The sequence below is a fragment of the Triticum urartu genome, chromosome 7A (genome assembly GCF_056163025.1).
Source record: "Triticum urartu cultivar PI428250 chromosome 7A, HENAU_Tu73, whole genome shotgun sequence".
Lineage (NCBI taxonomy): Eukaryota > Viridiplantae > Streptophyta > Magnoliopsida > Poales > Poaceae > Triticum > Triticum urartu.
In genome coordinates this window covers 569,808,315-569,826,044 of record NC_141879.1, presented here as the reverse complement: position 1 = coordinate 569,826,044, position 17,730 = coordinate 569,808,315, and positions in this window count along the sequence as shown.

Sequence of the window (17,730 nt, the reverse complement as noted above, 5' to 3'; positions counted from 1 at the left end):
CAGACGGTCTACCCGTAGTATACCAAGGCTGCTTGGCAAGTCTCGGTCCAATCCGAGAACGTTTAACACCCGTACACAAAAAGAGGTAAAAAGAGATGTCAGAGGACATAGGAGTGCCGGAATGCAAAACGGACAACGGGGAAAATGCTCGGATGCATGAGACGAACACGTATGCAAATGCGATGCACATGATGACATGATATGAGATGCATGACAAGGAAAAAAGCAAAACGAAGACAAAACCCAACCACGAGGGAATATCATAACTTAGTGCCGAAAATGGCAAGAGTTGGAAAACAAGTATGGCAAGTTACATACGGCGCGTTACAACACTCCACCACTATGGAAGGATCTCGTTCCAAGATCTAGGACTGGAAAAACTCCGGATATTCGGAACGGAGGTGGTCCTTGCGTTCCTAGGTGGCTTCACGGTCGGAATGATGTGACCACTTTGTTGGGTAACGTTGCAGAAAACAAAATTTTTCCTACGGTTTCACCAAGATCCATCTAGGAGTTCATCTAGCAACGAGTGATCGGATTGCATCTACATACCTTTGTAGATCACGCGCGAAAGCGTTCAAAGAACGGGGATGAGGAAGGTGTACTCAACGTGATCCAAATCACCGGAGATCCTAGCGCCGAACGGACGGCACCTCCGCGTTCAACACACGTACGGTCAGCGTAACGTCTCCTCCTTCTTGATCCAGCAAGGGGGAAGGAGAGGTTGAGGAAGATGGCTCCAGCAGCAGCACGGCGGCGTGGTGGTGATGGAGCTGCAGTACTCCGGCAGGGCTTCACCAAGCACTATGGAGGAGGAGGAGGTGTTGGAGAGGGAGAGGGAGGCACCAAAGGCGTGGGGTGAGAAGTCCTCCATCTCCCCACTATATATAGGAGGGCCAAGGGGGGGGGGCGCCGGCCCTAGGAGATCCAATCTCCTAGGGGGGCGGCGGCCAAGGGAGGAATCCCTCCTCCCCAAGGCACCTAGGAGGTGCCTTCCCCCTTTGGGACTCTTCCCTTCTTGAACCCTAGGCGCATGGGCCTCTTGGGGCTGGTGCCCTTGGCCCATGTAGGCCAAGGCGCACACCCCTACAGCCCATGTGCCCCCCCGGGGCAGGTGGCTCCACCCAGTGGACCCCCGGGACCCTTCCGGTGGTCCCGGTACAATACCGGTGACCCCAAAACTTGTCCCGATGCCCGAAATAGCACTTCCTATATATAATTCTTTACCTCCGGACCATTCCGGAACTCCTCGTGACGTCCGGGATCTCATCTGAGACTCCGAACAACATTTGGGTTACTGCATATACATATCCCTACAACCCTAGCGTCACCGAACCTTAAGTGTGTAGACCCTACGGGTTCGGGAGACATGTAGACATGACCGAGATCGCTCTCCGGTCAATAACCAACAGCGGGATCTGGATACCCATGTTGGCTTCCACATGCTCCTCGATGATCTCATCGGATGAACCACGATGTCGAGGATTCAATCAATCCCGTATACAATTCCCTTTGTCAATCGGTATGTTGCCCGAGATTCGATCGTCGGTGTCCCAATACCTCGTTCAATCTCGTTACCGGCAAGTCACTTTACTCGTACCGTAATGCATGATCCCGTGACTAGACACTTGGTCACTTTGAGCTCATTATGATGATGCATTACCGAGTGGGCCCAGTGATACCTCTCCGTCATGCGGAGTGACAAATCCCAGTCTTGATCCGTGTCAACCCAACAGACACTTTCGGAGATACCCGTAGTATACCTTTATAGTCACCCAGTTACATTGTGACGTTTGGTACACCCAAAGCACTCCTACGGTATCCGGGAGTTACACGATCTCATGGTCTAAGGAAAAGATATTTGACATTGGAAAACTCTAGCAAACGAACTATACGATCTTGTGCTATGTTTAGGATTGGGTCTTGTCCATCACATCATTCTCCTAATGATGTGATCTCGTTATCAAAGACATCCAATGTCCATAGTCAGGAAACCATGACTATCTATTGATCAACGAGCTAGTCAACTAGAGGCTTACTAGGGACATGTTGGTGTCTATTATTCACACATGTATTACGATTTCCGGATAACACAATTATAGCATGAATAAAGACAATTATCATGAACAAGGAAATATAATAATAATGCTTTTATTATTGCCTCTAGGGCATATTTCCAACAGTCTCCCACTTGCAATAGAGTCAACAATCTAGTTACATTGTGATGAATTGAACACCCATGGAATTCTGGTGTTGATCATGTTTTGCTCTAGGGAGAGGTTTAGTCAACGGATCTGCTACATTCAGATCTGTATGGACTTTACAAATTTCTATGTCTCCATCTTGAACATTTTTACGAATGGAGTTGAAGCGACGCTTGATGTGCCTTGTCTTCTTGTGAAACCTGGGCTCCTTGGCAAGAGCAATAGCTCCAGTGTTGTCACAGAAAAGCTTGATCGGCCCCGACGCATTGGGTATGACTCCTAGGTCGGTGATGAACTCCTTCACCCAAATTTCTTCATGCGCTGCCTCCGAGGCTGCCATGTACTCCGCTTCACATGTAGATCCCGCCACGACGCTCTGCTTGCAACTGCACCAGCTTACTGCCCCACCATTCAATATATACACGTATCCGGTTTGTGACTTAGAGTCATCCAGATCTGTGTCGAAGCTAGCATCGACATAACATTTTACGACGAGCTCTTCGTCACCTCCATAAACGAGAAACATTTCCTTAGTCCTTTTCAGGTACTTCAGGATATTCTTGACCGCTGTCCAGTGTTCCTTGCCGGGATTACTTTGGTACCTTCCTACCAAACTTACAGCAAGGTTTACACCAGGTCTGGTACACAGCATGGCATACATAATAGAACCTATGGCTGAGGCATAGGGGATGACACTCATCTCTTCTATATCTTCTGCCGTGGTCGGACATTGAGCCGAGCTCAATTTCACACCTTGCAACACAGGCAAGAACCCCTTCTTAGACTGATCCATATTGAACTTCTTCAATATCTTATCAAGGTAGGTGCTTTGTGAAAGACCTATGAGGCGTCTTGATCTATCTCTATAGATCTTGATGCCTAATATATATGCAGCTTCTCCAAGGTCCTTCATTGAAAAACTGTTATTCAAGTAGGCCTTAATGCTGTCCAAGAGTTCTATATCATTTCCCATCAAAAGTATGTCATCTACATATAATATGAGAAATGCTACAGAGCTCCCACTCACTTTCTTGTAAACACAGGCTTCTCCATAAGTCTGCGTAAACCCAAACGCTTTGATCATCTCATCAAAGCGAATGTTCCAACTCCGAGATGCTTGCACCAGCCCATAAATCAAGCGTTGGAGCTTGCACACCTTGTCAGCATTCTTAGGATCGACAAAACCTTCTGGCTGCATCATATACAATTCTTCCTTAAGGAAACCATTAAGGAATGCCGTTTTGACGTCCATTTGCCATATCTCATAATCGTAGAATGCGGCAATAGCTAACATGATTCAGACGGACTTTAGCTTCGCTACCGGTGAGAAAGTCTCATCGTAGTCAACCCCTTGAACTTGTCGATAACCCTTAGCGACAAGCCGAGCTTTATAGATGGTCACATTACCATCCGCGTCTGTCTTCTTCTTAAAGATCCATTTATTTTCTATGGCTCGCCGCTCAACAGGCAAGTCAGTCAAAGTCCATACTTCGTTTTCATACATGGATCCTATCTCGGATTTCATGGCTTCCAGCCATTTGTCAGAATCCGGGCCTGCCATCGCTTCTTCATAGTTCGAAGGTTCACTGTTGTCCAACAACATGATTTCCAAGACAGGGTTGCCGTACCACTCTGGTGCGGAACGTGTCCTTGTGGACCTTCGAATTTCAGTAGGAGCTTGATCAGAAGTATCTTGATCATTATCATTAACTTCCTCTCTAGTCGGTGCAGGCACCTCAGGAACATTTTCTTGGGTTGCGCCATTTTCCGGTTCAAGAGGTAATACTTCATCAAGGTCTACTTTCCTCCCACTTACTTCTTTCGAGAGAAACTCCTTCTCTAGAAAGGATCCATTCTTGGCAACAAAGATCTTGCCTTCGGATCTGAGGTAGAAGGTATACCCAATAGTTTCTTTAGGGTATCCTATGGAGACGCATTTTTCCGACTTGGGTTCGAGCTTTTCAGGTTGAAGTTTCTTGACATAAGCATCGCATCCCCAAACTTTTAGAAACGACAGCTTAGGTTTCTTCCCAAACCATAGTTCATACGGTGTCGTCTCAACGGATTTCGACGGAGCCCTATTTAAAGTGAATGCGGCAGTCTCTAAAGCATAGCCCCAAAAAGAAAGCGGTAAATCGGCAAGATACATCATAGATCGCACCATATCTAATAGAGTGCGATTACGACGTTCGGACACACCATTACGCTGAGGTGTTCCAGGCGGCGTGAGTTGTGAAACTATTCCACATTTTCTTAAGTGCGTGCCAAACTCGTGACTCAAGTATTCTCCTCCGCGATCTGATCGCAGGAACTTGATTTTCCTGTCACGTTGATTCTCAACCTCACTCTGAAATTCCTTGAACTTTTCAAAGGTTTCAGACTTGTGTTTCATTAAGTAGACATACCCATATCTACTCAAGTCATCAGTGAGGGTGAGAACATAACGATAGCCACCGCGAGCCTCAACACTCATTTGACCGCACACATCAGTATGTATGATTTCCAATAAGTTGGTTGCTCGCTCCATTGTTCCTGAGAACGGAGTCTTGGTCATTTTACCCATGAGGCATGGTTCGCACGTGTCAAATGATTCGTAATCAAGAGACTCTAAAAGTCCATCAGCATGGAGCTTCTTCATGCGTTTGACACCTATGTGACCAAGGCGGCAGTGCCACAAATATGTGGGACTATCATTATCAATCTTACATCTTTTGGTACTCACACTATGAACATGTGTAGTATTACGCTCGAGATTCATTAAGAATAAACCATTCACCATCGGAGCATGACCCTAAAACATATCTCTCATATAAATAGAACAACCATTATTCTCGGATTTAAATGAGTAGCCATCTTGAATTAAACGAGATCCTGATACAATGTTCATGCTCAAAGCTGGCACTAAATAACAATTATTAAGGTTTAAAACTAATCCCGAAGGTAAATGTAGAGGTAGCGTGCCGACGGTGATCACATTGACCTTGGAACCATTCCCGACTCGCATCGTCACCTCGTCCTTCGCCAGTCTCCGCTTATTCCGCAGCTCCTGTTTTGAGTTACAAATGTGAGCAACCGCACCGGTATCAAATACGCAAGAGCTACTACGAATACTGGTAAGGTACACATCAATTACATGTATATCACATATACCTTTCGTTTTGCCGGCCTTCTTGTCCGCTAAGTACTTGGGGCAGTTCCGCTTCCAGTGACCACTTCCCTTGCAATAAAAGCACTCAGTCTCGGGCTTGGGTCCATTCTTTGGCTTCTTCCCGACAGCTTGCTTACCGGGCGCGGCAACTCCCTTGCCGTCCTTCTTGAAGTTCTTCTTACCCTTGCCTTTCTTGAACTTAGTGGTTTTATTCACCATCAACACTTGATGTTCCTTTTTGACTTCTACCTCTGCTGATTTCAGCATTGCAAATAATTCGGGAATGGTCTTTTCCATCCCCTGCATATTGAAGTTCATCACAAAGCTCTTGTAGCTCGGTGGAAGCGACTGGAGGATTCTGTCAATGACCGCGTCATCCGAGAGATTAACTCCCAGCTGAGTCAAGCGGTTATGTAACCCAGACATAGTGAGTATGTGCTCACTGACAGAACTGTTTTCCTCCATCTTACAGCTGAAGAATTTGTCAGAGACTTCATATCTCTCGACCCGGGCATGAGCTTGAAAAACCATTTTCAGCTCTTCGAACATCTCATATGCTCCATGTCTCTCAAAACGCTTTTGGAGCCCCGGCTCTAAGCTGTAAAGCATGCCGCACTGAACGAGGGAGTAGTCATCAACACGTGTCTGCCAAGCATTCATAACGTCTTGGTTCTGTGGGACGGGTGCGTCACCTAGCGGTGCTTGTAGGACATAATCTTTCTTGGCAGCTATGAGGATGATCCTCAGGTTCCGGACCCAGTCCGTATAGTTGCTGCCATCGTCTTTCAGCTTGGTTTTCTCTAGGAACGCGTTGAAGTTGAGGACTACGTTGGCCATTTGATCTACAAGACATATTGTAAAGATTTTAGACTAAGTTCATGATAATTAAGTTCATCTAATCAAATTATACAATGAACTCCCACTTAGATAGACATCCCTCTAGTAATCTAAGTATAACATGATCCGATTTAACTAGGCCGTGTCCGATCATCACGTGAGATGGACTAGTCAACATCGGTGAACATCTTCATGTTGATCGTATCTTCTATACGACTCATGCTCGACCTTTCGGTCTTCTATGTTCCGAGGCCATGTCTGTACATGCTAGGCTCGTCAAGTCAACCTAAGTGTTTGCATGTGTAAATCTGTCTTACACCCGTTGTATGTGAACGTTAGAATCTAACACCCGATCATCACGTGGTGCTTCGAAACAACGTACTGTCGCAACGGTGCACAGTTAGGGGGAACACTTTCTTGAAATTATTATGAGGGATCATCTTATTTACTACCGTCGTTCTAAGTAAACAAGATGCAAAACATGATAAACATCACATGCAATCAAATAATAATAGTGACATGATATGGCCAATATCACATAGCTCCTTTGATCTCCATCTTGGGGCTCCATGATCATCTTGTCACCGGCATGACACCATGATCTCCATCATCATGATCTCCATCATCGTGTCTCCATGAAGTTGCTCGCCAACTATTACTTCTACTACTATGGCTAACGCATTTAGCAATAAAGTAAAGTAATTTACATGGCGTTTCTCAATGACACACAGGTCATACAAAAAATAAAGACAACTCCTATGGCTCCTGCCGGTTGTCATACTCATCGACATGCAAGTCGTGATTCCTATTACAATAGCATGAACATCTCATACATCACATATATATCATTCATCATTCATCACAACTTTGGCCATATCATATCACAAAGCACTTGCTGCAAAAACAAGTTAGACGTCTTCTAATTGTTGTTGCAAGTTTTACGTGTCTGAAATAGGGTTCTAGCAAGAACGTTTTCTTACCTATGTGAAAGCCACAACGTGATTTGTCAACTTCTATTTACCCTTCATAAGGACCCTTTTCATTGAATCCGCTCCAACTAAAGTGGGAGAGACAGACACCCGCCAGCCACCTTATGCAACTTGTGCATGTTAGTCGGTGGAACCGGTCTCACGTAAGCGTACGTGTAAGGTTGGTCCGGGCCGCTTCATCCCACAATACCGCTGAAGCAAGATAAGACTAGTAGCGGCAAGAAAGTTGACAACATCTACGCCCACAACAAATTGTGTTCTACTCGTGCAAGAGAACTACGCATAGACCTAGCTCATGATGCCACTGTTTGGTAACGTTGCAGAAAACAAAATTTTTCCTACGGTTTCACCAAGATCCATCTAGGAGTTCATCTAGCAACGAGTGATCGGATTGCATCTACATACCTTTGTAGATCACGCGCGGAAGCGTTCAAAGAACGGGGATGAGGAAGGTGTACTCGACGTGATCCAAATCACCGGAGATCCTAGCGCCGAATGGATGGCACCTCCGCGTTCAACACACGTACGGTCAGCGTAATGTCTCCTCCTTCTTGATCCAGCAAGGGGGAAGGAGAGGTTGAGGAAGATGGCTCCAGCAGTAGCACGACGGCATGGTGGTGATGGAGCTGCAGTACTCTGGCAGGGCTTCGCCAAGCACTATGGAGGAGGAGGAGGTGTTGGAGAGGGAGAGGGAGGCACCAAAGGCGTGGGGTGAGAAGTCCTCCATCTCCCCACTATATATAGGAGGGCCAAGGGGGGGGGGCGCCGGCCCTAGGAGATCCAATCTCCTAGGGGGGCGGCGGCCAAGGGAGGAATCCCTCCTCCCCAAGGCACCTAGGAGGTGCCTTCCCCCTTTGGGACTCTTCCCTTCTTGAACCCTAGGCACATGGGCCTCTTGGGGCTGGTGCCCTTGGCCCATGTAGGCCAAGGCGCACACCCCTACAGCCCATGTGCCCCCCGGGGCAGGTGGCCCCACCAGGTGGACCCCCGGGACCCTTCCGGTGGTCCCGGTACAATACCGGTGACCCCGAAACTTGTCCCGATGCCCGAAATAGCACTTCCTATATATAATTCTTTACCTCCGGACCATTCCGGAACTCCTCGTGACGTCCGGGATCTCATCCGGGACTCTGAACAACATTCGGGTTACTGCATATACATATCCCTACAACCCTAGCGTCACCGAACCTTAAGTGTGTAGACCCTACGGGTTCGGGAGACATGTAGACATGACCGAGATTGCTCTCCGGTCAATAACCAACACCGGGATCTGGATACCCATGTTGGCTCCCACATGCTCCTCAATGATCTCATCGGATGAACCACGATGTCGAGGATTCAATCAATCTTGTATACAATTCCCTTTGTCAATCGGTATGTTACTTGCTCGAGATTCAATCGTGGTATCCCAATACCTCGTTCAATCTCGTTACCGGCAAGTCACTTTTACTCGTACCATAATGCATGATCCCTTGACCAGACACTTGGTCACTTTGAGCTCATTATGATGATGCATTACCGAGTGGGCCCAGTGATACCTCTCCGTCATGCGGAGTGACAAATCCCGGTCTTGATCCGTGTCAACCCAACAGACACTTTCGGAGATACCCGTAGTATACCTTTATAGTCACCCAGTTATGTTGTGACGTTTGGTACACCCAAAGCACTCCTATGGTATCCGGGAGTTACACGATCGCATGGTCTAAGGAAAAGATACTTGACATTGGAAAACTCTAGCAAACGAACTATACGATCTTGTGCTATGTTTAGGATTGGGTCTTGTCCATCACATCATTCTCCTAATGATGTGATCTCATTATCAATGACATCCAATGTCCATAGTCAGCAAACCATGACTATCTGTTGATCAACGAGCTAGTCAACTAGAGGCTTACTAGGGACATGTTGGTGTATATTATTCACACATGTATTACGATTTCCGGATAACACAATTATAGCTTGGATAAAGACAATTATCACGAACAAGGAAATATGATAATAATGCTTTTATTATTGCCTCTAGGGCATATTTCCAACACACTTTACTTTCAGGAATTTGATAGACTTGTTCCGAGTCTTGCGCTCAGTTTCTTCAAGAATAGCAACGGGATGCTCATGATAAGACATGTCTTCTTGGAGGTCGATCTCTTCAAAGTTGATGGTGCGGTCGGGAGTCTTGAAACACTTGCGAAGCTGAGACACGTGAAACACGTCATGCACATTTGCAAAGTTGGATGGAAGCTCAAGTTGATAGGCGAGATCGCCTCTTTTGCCAATGATCTTGAAAGGACCCACGTATCTAGGGGCGAGCTTCCCTTTGATACCGAAGCGACGAGTACCTTTCATTGGAGAGACGCGGAGGTTGAAATGGTCTCCGATCTCGAAAGCCAAGTCACGATGCTTGCTATCATAGTAACTCCTCTGACGCGATTGCGTGGGTTTCAGATTTTCACGAATGACTTTGCACATTTCTGCAGCCTCTGTGATCAAGTCATTGCCAAGAAGTTGGCGTTCACCAGTCTCTGACCAGTTAAGAGGAGTACGACACTTTCTGCCATAAAGAATCTCGAATGGGGCCTTGCCCGAACTCGCTTGGAAGCTGTTGTTGTAGGAGAACTCGGCATATGGAAGACAATCTTCCCACTTCATACCAAAAGAAATGACACATGCCCTGAGCATATCTTCAAGAATTTGATTGACTCGCTCGACTTGGCCACTAGTTTGAGGATGAAAGGCTGTGCTGAAGCGAATGTTGGTGCCCATGGCCTTCTGAAAAGAATCCCATAACTTAGAGGTAAATATGCTTCCACGATCTGAAGATATCAACTGCGGAATGCCATGCAAAGAGACAATCCTGGAGGTATATAGCTCTGCCAACTGAGCTGCTGTGATAGATTCTTTGATAGGAAAAAAATGAGCCACTTTAGTGAGCTTGTCAATGACAATGAAGATAACATCATTGCCACGTTTGGACTTGGGAAATCCAGTCATGAAGTCCATCTCAATATGGTCAAACTTCCATTCTGGAATGGCAAGAGGTTGGAGGAGACCAGCTGGTCGTTGGTGTTCTGCCTTCACTCTTCTGCAGACATCACATTCATTCATGAACTGAGCAATCTCGCGCTTCATTCGAGTCCACCAATACGACTGCTTGAGGTCATGGTACATCTTTGTACTTCCAGGGTGAATAAAGAGGAGTGAATTGTGAGCTTCATTCATAATGACTTTACGTAGGTCACCCTTAGGAACAACAATGCGATCCTCGAAGAATAGAGTATCCTTGTCATCAAGGCGATAGCACTTGTACTTGGGTTGGCTCTTGGCAATCCCAATCTTCACCTTTTTCACCATTGCATCAAGAAGTTGAGCCTCACGAATCTGATCTTCCAAAGTAGGAGAGACTTGGAGGTTGGCAAGGAATCCTTGAGGAACAACTTGGAGATTAAGTTTGCGGAAAGCTTCACAAAGATCCGGTTGGTAGGGCTTGAGAATCAAACTGTTGCAGTAAGCCTTCCTGCTCAAAGTGTCAACAATGACATTGGCCTTGCCCGGAGTATATTCAATACTCAGATTATACTCTTGAATCATTTCGACCCAACGAGTCTGCCTGAGGTTGAGGTTGGGCTGAGTGAAGATGTACTTGAGACTCTTATGATCAGTGAAGATGTCCACTTTTCTTCCCAACAAGAGATGTCTCCATGTTAAAAGAGCATGGACAACTGCCGCCAACTCGAGGTCATGAGTGGGGTAGTTCTTTTCTTTGGGCTTCAACTGGCGAGAGGTATAGGCGACAACTTTCTTCTCTTGCATTAACATAGCACTGAGACCTTGAAGGGAAGCATCACAGAAAACCTCGAATGGTTTGGATTCATCAGGAGGAGTCAGAACTGAAGCTATGACTAACTTCTCTTTGAGGGTGTTGAAAACAATGTCACATTCAGGCGTCCAGACATACTTCATGTGCTTCTGGAGGAGGTTGGAAAGAGGCTTCGCTATCTTAGAGAAATTCTCAACGAACCTTCGACAACAGCTTGCGAGCCCAAGGAAGTTGCGGAGTTGCTTCACATTCTGAGGCGGATCCCAATTCACAATTGCAGACACCTTCTTAGGATTAATAGCTATGCCCTTGGCGGAGATGATATGCCCAAGGTAGAGAACCTCATCGAGCCAAAACTCGCACTTTGAAAACTTCGCATAGAACTGATGTTCTCTGAGTTTGTCCAGCACCAATCTCAAGTGCTTGGCATGATCCTTCTTGTTCTTGGAAAAGACCAAAATGTCATCGAGATAGACCAAAATGAAGTCATTTGTGTAGGGGTTGAAGATGAAGTTCATCATGCGGGAGAATGTTGGAGGAGCGTTGACAAGGCCGAAAGACATGACGATGTATTCTTAGGAACCATAGCTTGTCCTGAATGCTGTCTTGGGGATATCTTGTTCACGAATGCGAATCTGATGATAGCCCATATGGAGGTCAAGCTTGGAGAATACTTGAGCACCTTTGAGTTGTTCAAAAAGCTCATTGATGTTGGGAAGTGGGTACTTGTTCTTTATGGTCTTCTTGTTCAATGGACAGTAGTCGACGCAAAGTCGGTCCGTTCCTTCCTTCTTCTTGACAAAAAGAACACCACAACCCCAAGGAGAAGAACTCGGTCGGATGTGACCCATATGCTCTTGTTCATCAAGTTGTTTCTTCAGCTCCTTCAAATCTTTCGGTCCAAGCTTGTAAGGATGTTTGCAAACAGGTTCCGTGACAGGCTCAAGATCGATGACGAATTCAACTGGCCGGTGAGGAGGCATTCCTGGAAGCTCTTCTGGAAAGACGTCTTGATATTCACAAACGACTGGAATCTGAGAGATGGCATCCAACTCGCCCTTCTCGTTGAGAGAAAACAGTCGAATGGTATCGTCACGAGCGGCAAAGACAATCACATCCTCAGACGAGTGTGTCAATTGAATCTGCCTGGCAGCACAATCAAGCCGAGCCTTGTGCTTAGAAAGCCAGTCCATGCCGAGAATAAGATCAATATCCGAGTTACCAAGGACCATTGGAGAAGACAAAAACTTATAGTCACCCATCTTGATAGAAACGTATGGTACCACCAAACTGGCACTCAACCGTTTACCCGGAGAAACGATATCCATTGATTTTCCCAAATGAGAAGAAGTGAATTCGTTCTTGGCAAAAAATGGTTTTGACATGAAACAATGCGATGCACCAGTGTCAAAAAGAACTTTTGCAGGAATATCGTTAATAGGAAGGTTACCCATGATCACTTCTGACGAGTCCTCTGCCTGAGCTGCGTTCATCATGTTGACCTTGGCATGCTTGGGATTATGCTTGACCACTGCATTGCTAGCAGATCTCATAGGAGGAGGAGGAGGAAGATGCCTCTAGTTGAAGCATTTGTTTGCATAGTGACCCTTCTGCTGACACTTGTTGCACGTGACCTCTGAGAGCGGACGGTGATACGGAGCACTTGATCTTGGAGCATGAGACGAAGCCTTGTTTTGATAGCCTGGGTTGGGTGGGTGGGAAGATCCATTGCCACCTTTGCTCTTCTGCTGATAAGGCTGACGGAACAGAGGAGGAGGAGGCAACCAATACTTTTGCTGCTTAGCTGCCACTTGAGTTGAAGAAGAAGAAGGAGTTGCATCCCCGACTCTCTTCTTGGAAGCATCGCACTTGAGCTGAGTAGCCTCTTGCTTCAGTGCCATGTTGTAGAATTCATCATACTTTTTCGGCTCAAAAAGCACAAGAGATAGTTGCAGATCTTATCTGAGGCCACCTCTGAACTGATGAATCATGCTCTTCTCGTCAGGTCTTGCTTGGCGAAATGAGCGAGCTTCTGGAACATGATGTTGTATTGGTAAACAGACAAGCTGCCTTGCTTCAGATTGCGGAACTCCTCACGCTTGCTCTCAACAACACTCTGAGGAATGTGGTGAGCTCTGAAGTCTTGGCGGAAATCATCCCAGGTAATCACACGACCTCCTCTGGAATCTTTGTATTGTTGATACCACTCTGCAGCTTGGTCTTTGAGTTGGAATGAAGCAAACTTGACAAAGTCCTCAGGCCTGACGTTGCTGCAGTCGAAATGTTTGCAGATATCCACGAGCCAATCATCAGCGTCTGTGGCCTCGACACAGTTACTGAAGGTCTTTGGCTGGTTTGCGAGGAACTGGTTGAGGGTAGCAAACTGTGTTTGATTGTTGCCATTGCTTTGATTTCCTTGGTTGCGCTCTTGCAAGAGTTGCATAATCAGTTGCGTGTTGGTGTTGGTAGCGGCCATCACAGCTTTCCATGCCTCCGGAGGTGGAGGTGGTGGCGGCGGTTTCGGATTCTGACGCGTTGGAGGAGCCATCCTGAAGAGGGTGACATCGTTAGCATCTTGAAAGACATATATTCAAGCTGAATCAAAAGGATAGAAATTGCAACATATAGTCTTAACATTCGAATAAGAATGAACGAATGAATTCCAAATTAAATGGTCACACTTCCATAAATTGAGAAGCCACTTAGATAGAGGTAGAAGAATAAAACAACAAGGTACGGACATGAACAAATACTTGGTAAGGATTACCCAATCACGAACCAAATATCTGCGGAAGAAATACTAGGGCTACATGAATTCCCACCTATGAAACTCCCGAATTTTTCCGGTTATGCAATCAGGTGTTGAGGATACAGGGGAAGCATAATATCTCATCCAAAACTAGCAAATCCTACATCCAGCTGTATCCATCCTTCAACACATAACCAAGAAACCTTCAAAAATCATTTACCTCAACCTTCTAAAAGCATCCGTTATACGAGTTATAGCAATACTCCCGAACTCCCGCCCCAGTACTGGGTGGCGTCGAGGTTATCTCACCAACAACTGCATAAAAGAGATTTTTGATGTCGGCGAAACTCAGGTATTCCAGAACTGCAACGATAAAATTGTGACGACAACACCTCGGAGCTCAACTACCCGGGACACTGCCACAACCCCTAAATGTCAGGAGGCACCAAGAACAATGTTCTCGTCACAAAACCAACGAAACGATTCCAAGATACCCGCGTGATCCTAATTTTTTTTAGAGAAATTTGAGAAGAGAAGAGTCAAAACTCTACGTCAGGATGCCTCACCAGAGCGACGATGGGACTGAGGAGTAAAAAGAATCCTACTCTCCGATATATATAATCCTAAAAGACTCAAAACATTTTTCTAGACTCAACAACGCCAGCGATTCGATCAAGCAGGGGCTCCTAAGTCGGGGAAGGCTCTGATTACCAACTTGTAACACCCACGATGCGGCTATATCTCCCACGTGTCGGAGCACGACTTAGAGGCATAACCGCATTGTAGGCAATGTCGCAAGAGGGGTAATCTTTACACATCCCATGTATTGAATAAGAAAGCGGTACAGAGTTGGCTTACAATCGCCACTTCACACAATTTACAAATATAGCATTACAATCATCCAGATACAATCAAGGTCCGAATATGGAACCAAAATAAAGACAACCCCAAATGCATAATGTCCCCGATCGCCCCAACTGGGCTCCACTACTGATCGTCTGGAAAATAAACGTAGTATTGTCCTGAGTCCTCATCGAACTCCCATTTGAGTTCAATCGCATCTCCTGGAATGGTATCATCGGCACCTGCATCTGGTTTTGGAAGTAATCTGTGAGTCACGGGGACTCAGCAATCTCACACCCTCGCGATCAAGACTATTTAAGCTTATGGGTAGGTAAAAGGTATGAGGTGGAGCTGCAGCAAGCACTAGCATGTATGGTGGCTAACTTTCGCAAATGAGAGCAAGAAGAGAAGGCAAAGCACGTTCGAGAAACTATGATCAAGAAGTGATCCTAGACTACGTACGTTCAAGCATAACATGAGACCGTGTTCTTTTCCCGGACTCCGCCGAAAAGAGACCATCACGACCACACACACTGTTGATTCATTTTAATTTAAGTTAAGTTTCAGGTTTTCTACAATCGGACATTAACAAATTCCCATCTGCCCATAACCGCGAGCACGACTTTCGAAAGTTCAAATCCCTACAGGGGTGTCCCAACTTAGCCCATCACAAGCTTTCACGGTCAACGAAGGATATTCCTTCTCCCAGGACGGCCCGATCAGACTCGGAATCCCGGTTACAAGACATTTCGACAAAGGTAAAACAAGACCAGCAAAGCCACCCGAATGTGCCGACAAATCCCGATAGGAGCTGCACATATCTCGTTCTCAGGGCACACCAGATAGGTCAAGCTACGAGTAAAACCAACCCTTGAGTTGCCCTGAGGTGGCCCCGCAGGCTGCCTGTTTCGGACCAACACTCAGAGGAGCACTGGCCCGGGGGGTGGGGGGTTTAAAATAAAGATGACCCTTGAGTCCGCGGAACCCAAGGGAAAAAGGCTAGGTGGCAAATGGTAAAACCAAGGTTGGGCCTTGCTGGAGGAGTTTTATTCAAGGCGAACTGTCGAGGGGTTCCCATTATAACCCAACCGTGTAAGGAACACAAAATCAAGGAACATAACACCGGTATGACGAAAACTAGGGCGGCAAGAGTGGAACAAAACACCAGGCATAAGGCCGAGCCTTCCACCCTTTACCAAGTATATAGGTGCATTAAAGTAAACAAGATATAATAATGATATCCCAACAATAAACACGTTCCAACAAGGAACAAACTCCAATCTTCACCTACAACTAACAACGCTATAAGAGGGACTGAGCAAAGCGGTAACATAGCCAAACAACGGTTTGCTAGGACAAGGTGGGTTAGAGGTTTGAGATGGCAATATGGGAGGCATGATAAAGCATGTGGTAGGTATCGTAGCATAGGCATAGCAATAGAGCGAGTAACTAGCAAGCAAAGATAGAAGTGATTTCAAGGGTATAGTCATCTTGCCTACAAAGTTCTCCGAGTTGACGTAAGCTTGATCCTGGTAAGCGTGCTCAACGGGTTCCTCGATCACGTACTCGTCTCCCGACTCTACCCAAAGCAAGAACACAAGCAAAGGGAGACACAATCAACCACATTGCAATGCGCAAGCAACATGATGCAAAACATGGCATGATATGCGGGATGTGATATGCAATGCATATGCATGCTCCGTAAGGAAAAGATTGAACCAGGCCTTAACTTGGCAAACCAAGAGTGCCGCTGGAAAGATGAGTTGATTCCGGTCGAAATCGATATAAAGATCACCGGAATCGGATGCACGGTTTGCAAATGGCAAGCAAAACAATAATGGAACTAAACTGCGATTAACAGCATGATGCCATCTAGAATGCATCAAGAAAATAAGCTACTGCACCCTAACATAACAACAAAGCACATGGCAGTGATCCACTCAAGATGCTTGACAAAAGATGAACACTGAGCTATGGCTAAGTCACGAAATAGCAGGTTCAAACAAGCATGGCAAAAGTGCAAAAGATATCAGGTTCACAGACTTAGTGAAAATAACATCTCAGGATTTAACATCAGGAAGCAATGTTTAGAGCAAGAAAACAACATGCTACATGAATATAACATGGCAAAGCAAGGCATGGCATGAAACTACTCAAAGCATATAACAAAAGTCCTTTACTGACCATAAGCCAAAAAGGATCAGAAGATACAATGGCACCCATGTAAACATAGCAAGTTTCTTTAACAGATTCAGACTTAGCAGAAAACTGGACATGGCAAAAACAGAGTTACATAGGGTTGTTTGCGAGCTCGATGCACTCACCACAAGGCATTGCATGACAAACTAAGCATACACCCAGCAAGAAGACATGATCAATAAGCTAACCATGGCAAGAACCAACTCATAGCATGCATGGAACAACTACAACAACCTCGGCAAAATTGATTAACATGTAAACAATCTGGCAGGAACATTTTATAGCAAAAGTAGAGCAAGATTGAGTCATGCTAGGGTACTCCATAATTTCAAACAAAGACATGGCTGGATATATCACAACAATATCTCAAAATCATCCTTAGTGAACATGCTCAAAAGAGGCATGGATCACTCTGTAGCAACATGAATACATGGCATACAAATATCATCAGGGAAATGACTTAAAAGAATTCTAAGTCCCTAAAATCAGCAACAACACGAGAGCTACTTTGCATGCTTGTGCTAGTCACCACAATGATCACAAAAACACATGGCATACACCCCTATAAAGATGGCATGGCATAGGCCCAAACACATGTAGGGCTCAAGTTCATAGGAGGCACACATTAATCATGGCAAAAATGACAAATGTCCATATTCTGTTAAGAAACAGAAACTAACAATATATAGCAGTCTTGCAACAACATTTAGGGCATCAAGATGAACTCAAATGAACATGGTGCAATGGAATGAAATGAAGAGCACAACCAGATGAACATGTCGGTATATCATGCACGCAAAACGAAGCAGTATGCAAGAAGATAAGGCAGGTCAAACATAGCATCAGAATGTGGGTATCCAGGGACTTGGACAATATACCACTCCGATCTAGGGTTTCATGGTTTTCGATGCAGCACGGATCTCGCCGGAGAGACTCACGGGAGA